Source organism: Vicugna pacos, chromosome 2, assembly GCF_048564905.1.
Source record: "Vicugna pacos chromosome 2, VicPac4, whole genome shotgun sequence".
NCBI classification, from domain to species: Eukaryota; Metazoa; Chordata; class Mammalia; order Artiodactyla; family Camelidae; genus Vicugna; species Vicugna pacos.
Window position 1 is genome coordinate 315,519 of NC_132988.1, and position 14,515 is coordinate 330,033.

Here is a 14,515-nt window from a genome sequence, read left to right on the forward strand (position 1 = left end):
GCTTAAGAAATTGAGAGTTACAACTTCCTGCTTTAAAGAATTAACATAAGACAGATACCACACTATAAGCAACGTCTATACTGGAGATTTCTTAAAGCTATTTTAGTTCCTGCTTGTTCTGATGTACTCCAGAAACTCTGCAAAGAAAACCTTCTATTCAAAGGCTTAAAGGAATAAAAAAAGAAATAACACTGCATTCTTTTCAGTGTTCTCTGTACTGAAAGTCAATTGCAAATGCAGCACCCTGCCACAGGTCTACATTTTTAACAATAAAGACCTTTGCGCAATTTTTCAATTGCTATGTGACTTTGGGTCAGTCTCTCACTAAGAAGCAGAATGGAGTACCAGAAAATGACACATCAGGTCTAAAACTACAGATGTGGGAGATGAACCTACACCAGGAAACAGCTAAGTGGGAGGGTAAGGTTTACCTTTTAAGTTACCGTAAGTGCAGTTACACCTGCTCCCTGCTTCCCCTGTGAAGTGAAGAGCTAGTCTTTTCCAGAAAAGCTCTCATTCTGAGAACTGTCTTCTTTAAAATATTCGGAGATTCTCTTTTAAGGTTCTTTCACTTTTAAGCCTTTCCCCAACTCTACATCCTATAACAAGTGTAAAAATTATCCTATAGCCTATTGTTACAGAACATACTCTACAAAAGCTGAGGTTTCCCAGGGTTTGGATCCCAGAACTCTGCTACCAGATAATCCTAAAGCTTTCCTTCCATAACAGACTCTTCTGCCAATTCCCAGCTGCGGGCAAATTCGGCTTCTCAGACCAGGTAACTTTCTAACTCTGCCTACGAACACTCTGCTGCCAGTAAAGGAACTCTCAGACAGAAAGCACACAATGCCCCTAGTGAGGGTTGCCTCCTTCAATCAATCAAGATGCCATCACCAAGCAAATATTTAAACCAACTGCAAAACCTCTGAAGACAACTTACAAACAATATACTTTCTATGGAGGCATACTATTTGCTCTGGAATAGTGATTTCCATTGGAAGGAACAAAGGACCACATGACCCAAGCAATTTTTTAAAACTGCACATAACCATCCCTCTTCACGTGAGGATTCAGGCAAGACGGTCTTACAGGCCTAGGTGTAACAGAATGACAGCACCTCTAGGAGTAGGGTGAAAAGTAGCAAGGTAGACTTCTAGTGAAAGGGGGTGATGTAATAGGCCCCATCGCCCACTTACCTACCACCACAGGACAATCATCTCAGATCGAGAACAAACACTTTGGGAAACAGGTTGTTTATATTTTTATGGTATTCTGGTGGAAATAACGCCCTGAGTCATGTGAAGTTGTGGCTGCAAAATTGAACAGGGGACTGGACATTTTCACATTCAGGACAAAAGTAGCCCCTGGATAGCCACCATATCTGCTCTCCCCTTTGCCTGTTCACCCCAAAAGCTGCAGGACTCTCCTGCTTGCAATGACACCCACCACTTCTCACAAATTCTTGCAAAGTTCACATCAGCAGCTGGTGGTGTCAAAGTCGCCATTTGTACTGCTATGAAGTCCCTCCATTACTTTATATCCCTTCTATTTTCTCTGTTGTCTTCCTAGCTACACTTGCATCCACAAGATGGTTACCGCACTAACATTGCCTCTGTAATCAGTCCAGGATATAGGAAGTAGAGATTCAACTGTAACCAGTCCCAGAATACTTGTCATCCCACTCTAGTGTCCCAAAAAATACTCTGGCATCCCTCATCTCACTCAAAGAACCACTGCATTACTTAGAGGTTGTAAAATTAGAGGGCTTTCTCTACTGGGAAACACTGTGGCTTGTGGTAGAGTTGTGATTTCAGTTTTTGCAACTACTTACAGGCAAAAAGACATGGCCCGCAAATTTTCTTCAAGCGTTTGATATTTAAACTTTCATTAGATACAGAGCCGGTGGACTAACCGCAATCTATGAACATATGGTCATATTATCAAATAATGTTCATGTCTACCTTACAGACATGTAAGGACTTGGATTACACCTGCAGCCTCTAGGCCTTTAGAATTGGATGTGAAGCATCCTGTGAGATAAAAAACCTCCTATCCAGTCACAGAACACAATTACAGACAACATGACACTAATGTCACCGAATACTTTAGTATAGTCAATGTATGGTTAAGTTACATCTCCAATTTCTCAGAGCTGGAAAGGAGATGTCTAGAAAAGCTGGAAAAGCCCAATTACCAAAACAGCTCAAAAGTTAAAGCAGACTCCTGCACCTCCCAGAACAGAGGGCGGAGGGGGCATTGCCCACCACTCTGTCCTCCCCCAGGACGTGGCATGTGGGGAAGCAGGCAGGAATGGGTGGCTGGGACTCGGAGGTGGAGAGGTGATGAAAGCAAGAGTGGAACTGCTCTGGTCCTAGAACAACAGAGCTGTAAAAAGCTCGGCTTCAGTTCAACCAACTCCCTCTCCCACTTTCCCTCCCACCTACGTGACAAACAGAGCACAGCCAGGCACTTTCTGCCCATGACGGTGACTACTAGCAGGAAAGGGACCAGGATAAAAGCATGTCCTATAAAAGATCAGTCTGATTTTAAGGCTATGTTATAAACAATGAACAGCACTCTCAGAGTGGGACACTTGTGAGGCGCTCAAGTAGGGAGGAGGAGGTTGAGGATCCATTTCCAGCACTTCCATGTCTTTTATCACTCCTATTTCTGACCTTTCCTTTGCCACTTTTTGTAGCACTGCCATCACTGGCAGGTAAAGGGGCAGCAATGTGACTTGGCCGTTTGGCTGATGGGGCTACATTTCCCAGCAGTGGAATGAAAAGGCACTGGAAGAGGATCAGCTGGAAGATGTGCACTGCGGTCCTGGCCTGTGCCAAACACTAACCAGGTGATCCTGGGTTAGGCTCTTAGTCTCTCTGGGCTTCCGGCTGTTTACTTATAAAATAAGGTTTTGTCATTACACAAATATATCCAATATGAAATGTAACGTGAAAGTCAAACATAATGACATCTCACCTGCTTGCCTCAGGGAACTGTACAAGCACTGAACACTATGTGAATGTAAACACAGTCTTAAGAAAACTATTGAGATAAAGCGCTAAACTGAACATGGAGATAAAGTTTTTTGGATTTTCTTGGCTTTCTTTTTTAACTGCAACACTGAATTAATAGTTATTAGCTATAATCCACACCACCACCACTGCGAATAAATAAAGAAGGCAAGCACTGCCTGGATGCCTGTTATTGCCCGATGCTAAGCAGGGTGAGGGGTATAAAGGAGGCTGAACAAGTGAGTCTTCTCCAGTTACCAGCTAAGTGAGGAGACACATTGGAAATCACCCAGGAATGGTACCAAGTCAGTACTCAAATCCAAGATTACAGGCTACTGATCATAAACAGTACAGGAATACAAAGAAGAGCTAGAAGTATTTGGATAAATAGGGAAGACTCTATGAAGGGGATGGGGCTCCAACTAGTTCTCAGGGCAATTCTAATCTGTTTTAACTGAGGACTGGATAGGAAAAGGCTGGTGACTCCTGGTTTTTAATAAGGCACAGGTTACCCTAGGAGGCTAAGTTACATAATGATTGGAAAAAATAATGTAAGTCCAAAATGATGAAGGGTCGAGACTCCCTGGCTGAGATCTGGTTGTGTTAAGTCTTTGACTTGACTGTAGATGTTGGAGCACCAAAACTCTAGGTTGACTGAAAGGGGGGGAGAGAATATCCAAGAATTCAGCAGAAGGAAAAATTCATGTATCAGGGATGAAAGCTCTTCATCAGAGTATCAGCAATCAGAATAGACACTTGAAACCAACAACATACAGTTCAAGAAGCTGACAAAATGTGGAGGGTGGTGAGAGAAAGACAAATCAAAGACCACTCCAAGCCTTTGTGTATTCAAGACCGGAAGAATGATTATCCCACTGAATAAGTGGAGACGCTGCAAGAAAAAAGATTATGAAATCAGCTTTAGACATGTTGAATCTGACGTATGAGCTAAGAGTAGGTTTTCTCTAAGAAGCTCAAAATTCAAAACTGAAGCACAGATGTTGAGTACAGACTTAAGATGCAGATGGACAAGACATGATAAATCTCCTAAAAGAAAACATAGGCAAAACATTATCTGACATAAATCTTAGCAACATTCTCCTAGGGTAATCTACCCAGGCAATGGAAATAAGAGAAAAAAATAAACAAAAGGGACGTAATTAAACTCATAAGTTTCTTCACAGCAAAGACAACCATAAGTAAAACAAAAGGAAACAACAAACTACGAATGGGAGAAAATATTTGCAAATGATACGACTAACAGAGGCTTAATTTTCAGAATATATAAGCAGCTCATAGAACTTAATAACAAAAAAACAAACAACTCAATCTTAAAATAGGCAGAAGACCTAAAGAAGCATTTCTCCAATGAAGACACAAATGGCCAATAGGCACATGAAAGAATGCTCGATATCACTAATAAACTGAGAAATTCAAATCAAAACTATAATGAAGTATCAGCTCCCATCAGTCAGAATGGCCATCGCTCAGAAGTTCATGAATGATAAATGCTAGAGAGGCTGTAGAGTGAAGGGTACCCTCTTACACTGCTGGTGGGAATCTAGTTTGGTGTAGTCATTATGGAAAGCATGGAAATCCCTGAAAAAACTAAAAGTAGACTTACCCTATGACCCAGCAATCCCACATCTGGGTATATAACTGGAAAGAACTCCAATGTGAAAAGATACCTGCACACCAGTATTCACAGCACCACTGTATACAATAGCCGAGACATGGAGGAAAGCTAAATGTAGCAACAGATGACTGGATAAAGAAGTTGTGGCATATTTATACACTGGAATACTACTCTACCATGAATAGGACAAAATAAAACCATTTGCAGCAACATGGATGGAGCTAGAGATCATCATTCTAAGTGAAAGCAGCCAGAAACAGAAAAATACCAAATGATACCACTCATATGTGCAATGTAAAAAAAGAGAGAAAAAGACACTGTGAACTCATCTACAGAACAGAAACAGACTTGCAGACTTAGTAAACAGTCAAGGTTACCAGGGAAAGGGGATAGGAAGGGATAAATTTGGGAGTTCGAGATTTACAAATGTCAGCCACTATATATAAAAAGAGATTTTAAGTTAAGTTTCTTCTATATAGCACAGAAACCTATGTTCATTATCTAGCAATAACCTGTAATGAAAAAGCCGATACAGCCACCAACTGAGGAAGCAAGAGAAGAAAGGAGAGTTAGTTATGCTGGGCTAGAGCCGACTTCTAAAATCCTTGTCAGCCACTGAGGCTGCCCCGAGTACACTGAGCTTTCCTTCCAGGGACAGGCGGACATGACATGCGTCCTGCAAACCTGGGGCAGCAGAGGCCGTCCCCAGGTCTGGCCCTAGGGGAGATGGGAGCAAGTCCACCTGCTCCCCTTGGGGCAGCACCCCTCCCTGCAGCCCCCGCCACCTGACTGCACCACGCCTGCCTCTCAGGAAACCACTGACTTGAAAACAAGTGGTCCACGAACATGGGGCAGCGGCAGGGAGACGGGCAGCGACCTGGCAAGCTGGTAGATTTGCCCCCATCTCCCCCACGGCCTGTCAAGGGCTCGGCCTCTGCTGCTCCAGGCACGGTCCGCAGGTCAGCCTGCTCTCGGGAGGAGGGCACAGTGTGGTCGAAGGCAGTGGCGGGTTATGGTGTCTGCCCATGGGAGCCCTTGGATTTGCTTCAAACTCCCCAGCGCATGGCCTGAGCTTGGCCTCTGCTGCCTCAGGTTCGTGGAACTCGGGTTACAGGTCAGCCTGCTCCTGGAAGGCGGGTGCTGTGCTGTCAGGGAAAGGTGGCGGCTGCTATGGCGGGATTGGGGCTGCCCTGTGAGAGCGGGGGTTGCAACAATTTCCCGCTGCTGCTGCAGCCATCCCAGCACACTGATCGCACCGAGCCCATCTCCCAGGAGCAGACTGACCTGTAACCTGAGTCCCACTAACCTGGGTCTTTAGAGGCCGCCCCCAAGGTCAGGCCGCGGGTAAGATGGGAGCAAATCCAGGGGCTCTCATGGGGCAGTCCCCATTCCATCCGAGGCCCCGCGACCGCACCGCACCCGCCTGCCAGGAGCAGGCCATCGTCTGAGGGCCAGTCGGAGATGCTCTGGAACCGTCCACGCGCCCTCCCAACTCCCGGGGCTGTACCTGCTCTCCTAAACCCGGGTAGAAGCGGCGGCAAAAACGCGGTGTTCAGGAACTACTAATACCGGGGTTACCACGAACCACAGCGGCGGCTGGGACCCGCCTCTGGGTCCTAACGGGACGCGCGGCCGGGACCTCACCTCCGCACCCCTCCCTGGGCGCATCCTCAGCTGCACAGCACAGGCGTCACCCGCCGGGTCCCCGAGAAGCGCGCCCCTACCAGCGCCCTCTTAACTGTCCGGCAGCGGCAGCCGAGCCGCGGGCAAGCGGCGGCCCAGGCCCCAGGCCGTGTTCCTCTTCCAGGAGCTGGTCCAGGAGCAACCAGCTGCCGCCAGCTTCCACGCGTTCTGGGTGGGTTCCGGCGCCCGCGCGTCTGTCCGTCTGCGCGTGCGCGCCCCTCCTCCTCCCGCCCGCAGCGCAAACTGCTCGGGTGGGTCTCCTGCTTTACCGGCCCTGGCCGCTGGGGCCGGGAGGAGCCAGGTGGGGCCCCTCCTGCTTGTCCCGCTGGGTCTCCATCCCCAGAGCCTTCACCCAGCCACCGACTGGGTCCTGGCACAGAACTAGAACCACGACTGCCCTAGGCTAGGCCTCACCCACCCAGCCCCACTTCCCCTGATCAACTTCCCCTCCCTGTTACTACCCTCCCACCACTGGCCAGGCCCAGTCTCCCACCAGACCTTGAAGACAGGGCTCCTTCTCCTCACACCATTGTCCCTGCCCTGACACTCCATCCTGCTAGGTCCTAACCTATGGCCCCTACACCCACAAGCTTACCCCTCATGCCTCAACACAGGACACCCAACAACCTGAAATTATCCCCCTCACCTCTCAGCCAGGTCATTTCCACTCTGATCGGGCCCCACACCTCTCAACCTGTACCCCCACACCATGGGATCCCCTTCAATCTGAGTGCACCCCTACTCTGAGCTCACTCACTCACCCCTCACCCTGTGGTTGGGGTGGGGAAATCCGTGCTCCAGTAATGATGACTACTGCCACCAGTGGGGGATCGAGCCTAGTGTGCACCTTCATAGTTAATGTCTGAGACTACAGGGTGAGGCAGGCTGGGCTGAAGGTGGTTCCAATTCCCGCCTTGGCACCCTGATCCCCGCAGCCTGTGCCTCAACTGACCCGATGGGTCAGGTTGATCCCAGGCTGCCAGCCACTGGCCTTGGGCTTTGGGTGGTTGATGGTACTGATGGTGATCTGGACCCCTAGGGCGGAGGCACTGGGCACGCGGACCTTTGGTGTGGGGGAGTTCAGAGTTTGCACTTGATCCCAGGGTTACACAGCAGATGGTGGGCTGTGTGCATGGGGCTGTGTGCATGGCATGGACTCAGCACAGGTGGGTGCAGGGACCTTGTTCATTCACACCAGGCCAGAGGGAAGAGGAAAGGGAGTTTTTAAAGTGTCAAAGTGAGGAATCCAAAGCTTTAGAGCAAAGTAGGAAGGTGCACTGGCCAGGCCACCATGGATCTCACCGCGACGCTTGTCCCTTGCATCAGGGGAGACTGGCAGTTGACTGGCCAATGAGACATCCCCTGCTGTGGTATAGTTTACAGGCAAGTGAAGGGATTTTGAAAGGTAATTTTAATCCAATAATTGTCAGTTTCTCTGCGGTAGATTAGGTCCAAAATCATGGTGAATCTGGCAAGGATCCTGCCTGAAATCCAGCCTGGGACAGTGGAGGACCCACCCAGGAATCATCCACTTAGCTCTCACCAAAAGTCACTGTAATAGAGAAGAACAAATCTGACTCCATATTGGATCTGTTCCTTTTCTTTAACCCTCTGCAGTGTTTTCTAGGCTTAGACTTGCTAGCTCTGCACTTTTTGTAAAACAGGGTTGCCTTTAGCCTGAAATAAACAGGAGAGCCTATTCTCAAAAGTCTGAGCTTTAAGGATATTAACACTTTGCACTCCTATAAAGATAACAAGTTGCAGAATAGAAAAAGTTAGTTTTGTTGCAGGTTTTGCAGAAACACCATGATCTGACCCACGTGGACAGCTGCAAAGGATTCCAAGAACAAGGAATTTCTACACCAACAAGTTTGCAACAACCAACCACAGCCCCTCCACTTTTTAGCAGAATAAGAGCCTGAAGTTGACATGTGGAAGATGGTTCTCCAAGATATTAGTCCGCCATTATCTTGGTTTACAGCTGTTTATGTAGACCAGGCCTCTGTAAGTCCTCTAACAAAACAAAAGTAGTTTTCTATTCTACAACCTGTTGTCTTTATATAAGTGCAAAAGTGTTAATATCCTTAAAAATCAGAGCCTTGAAAGTAGGCTCTCCTGTATATTTAAGGCTAAAGGCAACATTGTTTTACAAAGGTGCAGAGCTAGTAAAACTAAGCCTAGAAAAGAGGGCAAAGGGTTAAAGCCAAAAGGACAGATCTTCTATGGAGTCAGATTTTTTCTTTTCTATTATACTATATTCTATTTTTGTTTTAAGTATATAAGAATAAAGTTTAGCCTTTTTCCATTTTAAATTGTGCAATTTTAAGGAGCATTAATTGCATTCACAGTGCTGTGAGACCAGCACCACTTGTTTCAGACTATTTCCTTCCTCAAAGTAAAAGCTTGTATACAAAGAGCACCCCACGTCCTACCTCGCCCGGCCCATGACAAGCCCTAATCCCCTTTCTCTCTCTATGTCTTTACCTATCCTGGAGGTTCCCTATCAATGAAATCGTATAAAAGGTGGCTTTTTTTTGGTTTGTCTGCCCACATATCTTAAGTAGGGACGGGTAAATTATTTTTTTTCACGTGAATTAGCATTTTTGTATTTTGAGAGGAAAGTCCAGATGGATTAAAGATGAGACGTACCATATGAAGCCCTTTTAGTAACTCTGTGTATAATCTCGGGGTAGGCACTGCTGTTCTAAGTGTGAAATCAGAGCCAGAAGGGAGATGCTTAGCTCTTCTTGTGGCAAAATAAAACCAAACTAAAGCAGAAAACAAAGGCCAAGAAAGACAGCTGGAAAGACAAACCACAGCCTGGAAAAACCTTTCCTCATGACCCAAGGTCGGAAAAAAGCTTCACATCCCTGTGGTCCAAAAAGCTCTTGAAGCCCAGTGTTCTGAAAAGAAACAAAACACACAGAGTCAGTTCCAACGAGAGGCAGTGCAGGTGGCAGGTTTGTGCTGGAGATGCTCGACCTCTCAGGTGAGGACACAGGCAGACAGACAGACTGCAGAGACAGCATTGGCCACCATCACCCTGGCAGGTCTTTAGCCCGGTGACAACCAGCCCTGGTGACAACGTGAGCAGGCAGAGGCCCCAGGAGGTACCCTGGAAGGAAGAGCAAATGGACGCTCCTCTCCAGCAGAACAAGGTGTAGGATACATCAAAGTGCCACAGGTGCATCCCTTCCCTAGCAGTGCTGAGCCTTAGAGAAGATCCCACCAAAGTGCTTGCACAATTTTCAAAGATAATGTTTCTTCAGTAACATGAATTCAAAATAATCAATATGTCATCAAGGGATTTTCAGAAGTGACCTGCCCTGGACCCGTACAATACACACACATAAATACACACATATACACATAAATATATACACACATACATACAGGAAAAGAGACAGACAGACTGAAACACAGAGAAGCAGGGGGAGACAGAGAAACAGAGAGAGAGACAACTCAGAGAGGCACTGAGAGACAGAGACTGAGAGAAAGAACACTGGAGCTGGTAATGAGTGGAACTCACATACATTTTCACAAGTCAGTCTATGTGTCAGAACCTGGTCCCAAAGTCGATCCACCCTCCAGGGGAGGGTGTGGGGATCCCACAAGGGTGTGGGAACAGAAGGCAAAAAATAGGAAGCCGTTGTGGGGCCGCCCACCACAGAGGCCGAGATGGGACACTGGGCCTGTATGTCAACATGACAGAATGACCTAGGAGGTTGTATGCCAGAGCGGACGATGTCAGAGTTGTATTTAATTTCAGTCTCACGACTGGGAGCGGGGAAGCAAGCAGCAAGGAAAGTGACTTTCTCCAGACCCCAGGGCAGACCCCGGCCTGTGTGGGGTGTGCTTTGCACTCCGCCAGCCCTCTGTGGGGTCCTTCCTTTGCTGAGTCTGTGCACGATCTCCCTGTGATGCCAGCCCGTGGGGGTGACAGATGCAATAGGTGTTCCTAGGTCTAGAGACAGGATGGCTTCTCTAGGAAGCAGGGGCCAGAATGATCCCCACTGTGCTGATGGGGGATTGGGGAGACCCTGAGAGGCACATGGCTTGTCCAGGATGATAACACTGCTGAGTAGGGGGAGCCAGGTCTGAACCCAGCTGTGTCTTCAGAGCTGCGGCACTGGTTGCATCCAGGCCTCCCCAGGGCTATGGGGGGGGGCTGAGTTGGTGTCACTGTGTGTGGACATGGCATGGAGTGAGAAATGAGAGATTGGAAGCCCAGAAAGGCCCTTGAGGAACTTTGTGTCAGGAGGAAGCTTGGAGAAGTGGACCCCAGGAAGTGACCTCACTTCCCTGGCAATAGAGCCCAACAGAACTTAGAACTGAAGTCACCAGGCACCCACTCTGTAGAGAAGTCCCTACTCAGCTCACCTGGTTGGAGACAGAGGCATGTTCTGCTGCATTCCATTATCCTGAGGCCGCAGGCCCCGGAAAGCCCGCAGCGAGGGTCTCTACCAACGCTGCCGGCACTGGGTCAGGTCTCACCCAAGGCACCTCTGGCCTTTTGGCCAGAGAGACCCAAAGGTAACACAGGGAGGCCCAGGGCAGGCCCCTCCAGGCTGGGCCACCACTCAGATCCCATCCAGGTAGCCACACGGCCCCATCCTGCCTGGTGGAGGTGGAGCAGTCATGTTGGGGATGGGTATCTGCCTCAAGAAAGAGCAGGACAGAGGCCTGGGGGGCCCGGTCACATAGACAGCCCAGGACAAAGCTGGCTGGCTGAGATGTGGAGAGCCCGGGAAGGGTCCTGCTGCCCGAGGTGGAGCCCATGCTCTCTGGGTATGTATTTTCCCTCCCGGATGTCTGAGCTGAACAAGGTTCTGGTCTGATCTAGCAGCAGAGGGTAGAGTCTACAGAATCAGGAGTGTTCCTGGCCAGGAAGGACTCTGAGACTTCCATGCTGGGTCAGCTGCTGGTCACTATCATTGCAGAGCCAGATACCACATATTGAAAAGAAGCTGATGAATAACAACACCAACGCCCCCTCCCCAAGTGAAGGGCTGGTGTGTCACTCTTCTGAGGGCCAGCGCAGACTCCTGGTGGGTCTGGATATGGAGGGGTCCCCACCACCATGGCCCACAAATCAGTGGGGCAGGCCTCCGACACAGACATCACCCAGGGCTCTCCCAGGGACCTACCCGGGGCTGACGGGTAGCTCAGCACACCCTGGTCTGACCTGGAGCACCGTGCCCACCTCGCTGCAAGTCAGGTGGAGGACCAGGAGCCCCCGAAGCAGAGACCAAAGGTCAAAAAGGCAGGGCTGGTGTATGTGTGTAGGTGAGGGTGGGGCGAAGGCTGGGCCACACAGGGAGGTGTCCCTAGAGGCTACTGTTGGGACCAGAAAAAAGAATGGCCTCAGACCACCTGTCTGGAAAAATTCAGTCACAGAACACATCCTGTGGGCACTTTCTGGGTGGGAGCTGTCTGGAAAGCTCTGGGAAGATTTCTGTCCTTGTAGAGGCACATGGAAAGGGAGGCAGGTGCATAAATTTTTCCTCTCTCACAGCATGAGCTCTTCCACAAGACTTAAAACTCTCTCCACTTCCAATAGTTACAGAGGAGGCAGGGGCAGGGGAAGATGTCAGAGACCAAAAATGGGACGAACTGGATCCTGCAGGAGACCTCGAGCTACCTCCTGCCGCTCCTGCAGCTCTTCCTGAACCTGCATCTGCAGCTGGACTGCTGGGCAACGGAGAACCAGTTCAGGCATCACCACCACCTGGGGTAGAGCCCCCTCTGCACCCACCCACACCTTCTTCTCCAAAATGTTTTCCAAAATCCCACCGTCAGTCCCCCCACAAACTTGACGTCCCTTCCGCTGAAGATGTTTTTGTTTCATTTTCTTTAGTTTCCTTTGCTTGTTTCACATCATTTATGACATCCTTTATTTTTCTTTTTAGAGTTTCATGTAATAAAATATAGACTTTTCCCCTTTTAAATTGTGCAATTCAGGAGCATTAGGGGCATTCACAATGTTGTGCGACCATCACTACCATCTAGTTTCACACTATTTCTTTCCTCAAAGTGAAACCTTGGATCCAGAGCATGCACTCCCCTCCCTCCTCACCCAGCCCCTGATAACCCCAAGTCCTCTTTCTCTTTGCGTGTCTTTACCTCTACTGGTTGTTCCCTGCCAATGAAATTTTAAAAAAGAATTTTTTCCTTCCTGCCCACATGTTTTCACCTGGGGCTGAGGATTTTTGTTTGTTTTCACTTGAAACAGCATTTTTATTATTTTCAGGGGATATCCAGGGGGATTAAAGATGTGATGCACAAAATGAAGCCCTTTTGGTAACTCTGTGCATAATCTCAGGGTAGACACTGCTGTTCCCCCTGTGACACCACAGCCAGAAGACACAAGGGAGATGCTTAGCTCTTCCTGTGGCAAAAACAAAACCAAACGAATCAAAAAAATTAGTAAAAGCCCAGAAAAATTGCTTGAAAGGCAAACCACAACCTGGAAAATTCATTCCTCATAACCCAAGGTTGGAGAAATTTTTCCCATCCCTGTAGTCCAAAATTCTTTTGAAACTCAGTGTTCTAAACAGAAACAGAACAGGCATGGGCAGTTCCAATGAGAGGCAATGCAGGTGGCCAGTGTGTGTTAGAGATGCTTGACCTCTCAGGTGAGAACAGAGGCAGAGAGAAACACTGCAGAGACAGCATCGGTCACCATCACACTGGCAGTTCTTTAGTCAGGTGACAACCAGCCCTGGTGACAATGTAAGCAGGCAGAGGCTCCAGCAGATCCCCTGGAGGGAAGAGTGAAGGGACGCTCCTCTTCAGGAGAACAGGGTGCAGGACGCATCAAAGGGCCACAGATACATCTCTTCCTCAGAAGATCTGATACTTACAGTTCATCCCATTAAAATCCTTACACACCTATTCAAAGATGCCTTTTCAAGGGTGTCCATCACAGCACTGGTTGAAACAGTCGGAATTAAGGCAACACTAATATTGATGGAGAGGGGATGGGGTCCATTCGTTCTGGTTCATGTGGATGAATGAATGCTGTTCAGTTGGAAAAGTGGGTGCCTGGTCTCAACCCAATGTCAAGGGAGGCCTCAGGGTGGAAGAATGCAGACCCACTCTCTGCATCCAGGGTCCCATCTGCACGACCACATGTGTGTGAAATCAATATAGATGGAAATTGATCTGATTGTGAGTGTGTGAGAGACAGAGATGGAGAGAGACATACTGAGAGACACAGAGACTGAGACATAAGCACCAAATCATTCGTGACAGACACCGCTGTGGGTGGGAATTACAAATCACTTCTTTTTTAGGCAATATTTCAATTTTTTGTACTGTGTCTGTATTACTCTACTAATTCTAAAAGGATTAAAATCCTATGCTAATGTGACCCATTCATTACTCATCTATGGAGTAATTAAAGTACATTAATCCTATTTTTAAAAGAATTTAAAGCCTTCTCAGGACTCAGTTCCATGTCAGCTCAGTGGAAGCAGAGGTTCTCCAGGAGGTCGTGTCTCTTCTGAATCAGCATCCAATACAGGTGAGCAAGAAGTACCCGACTTGGACACTGAAGACTACAATAGATGAGAGAGTGTGTTGAGAGAAATTAAGACCTATATTCAAAGAGAATAATCCCATATTCATGGAGCAGAAGGCTTCATTCTACTAAGATGACAAAGGTCCACGAATAGATCTAAGGATTCAAAGAATGCTTACCCAAATCCCAGGTGGTATTTTGCAGGAATTGACAATCAATCTAAAATTCACGTGGAAAATCCAGGAGGTCAGAATACATGAGTGAATCTTGAAAAAGAAGAACAAAGTTCGAGGAATGGAAAGTCAGATGGAACCCACGGTTAATACAAAACCTCTTTAAGCTGAAGATAACTGAGATTCAAAAGATGCAGAAGAAAACCTGTCATGGAAGCCAATTCTCTCCTTTCCCTTTTCCCTATTAAGTTAGGTTGATAAAAAAGCCTTTAACTTTCACCATTTAACATGGTAGTTACTTTTCCGGTTGGCTCCTGCGTGTGCATAAATAAAAAGTTTCTCTCGTTCATCTCCTCTTTACTTCTGTGGGCTCTTTGGGAGGGACTCTGGATTATGGGGACCTGCTCTTTTCTCACCTTCTTTAGTGACATCTTTTGTCCATGGTGAAGTTCTTAAAAAAAAGAAAAGTCTCATTGGTTTTGGGTCA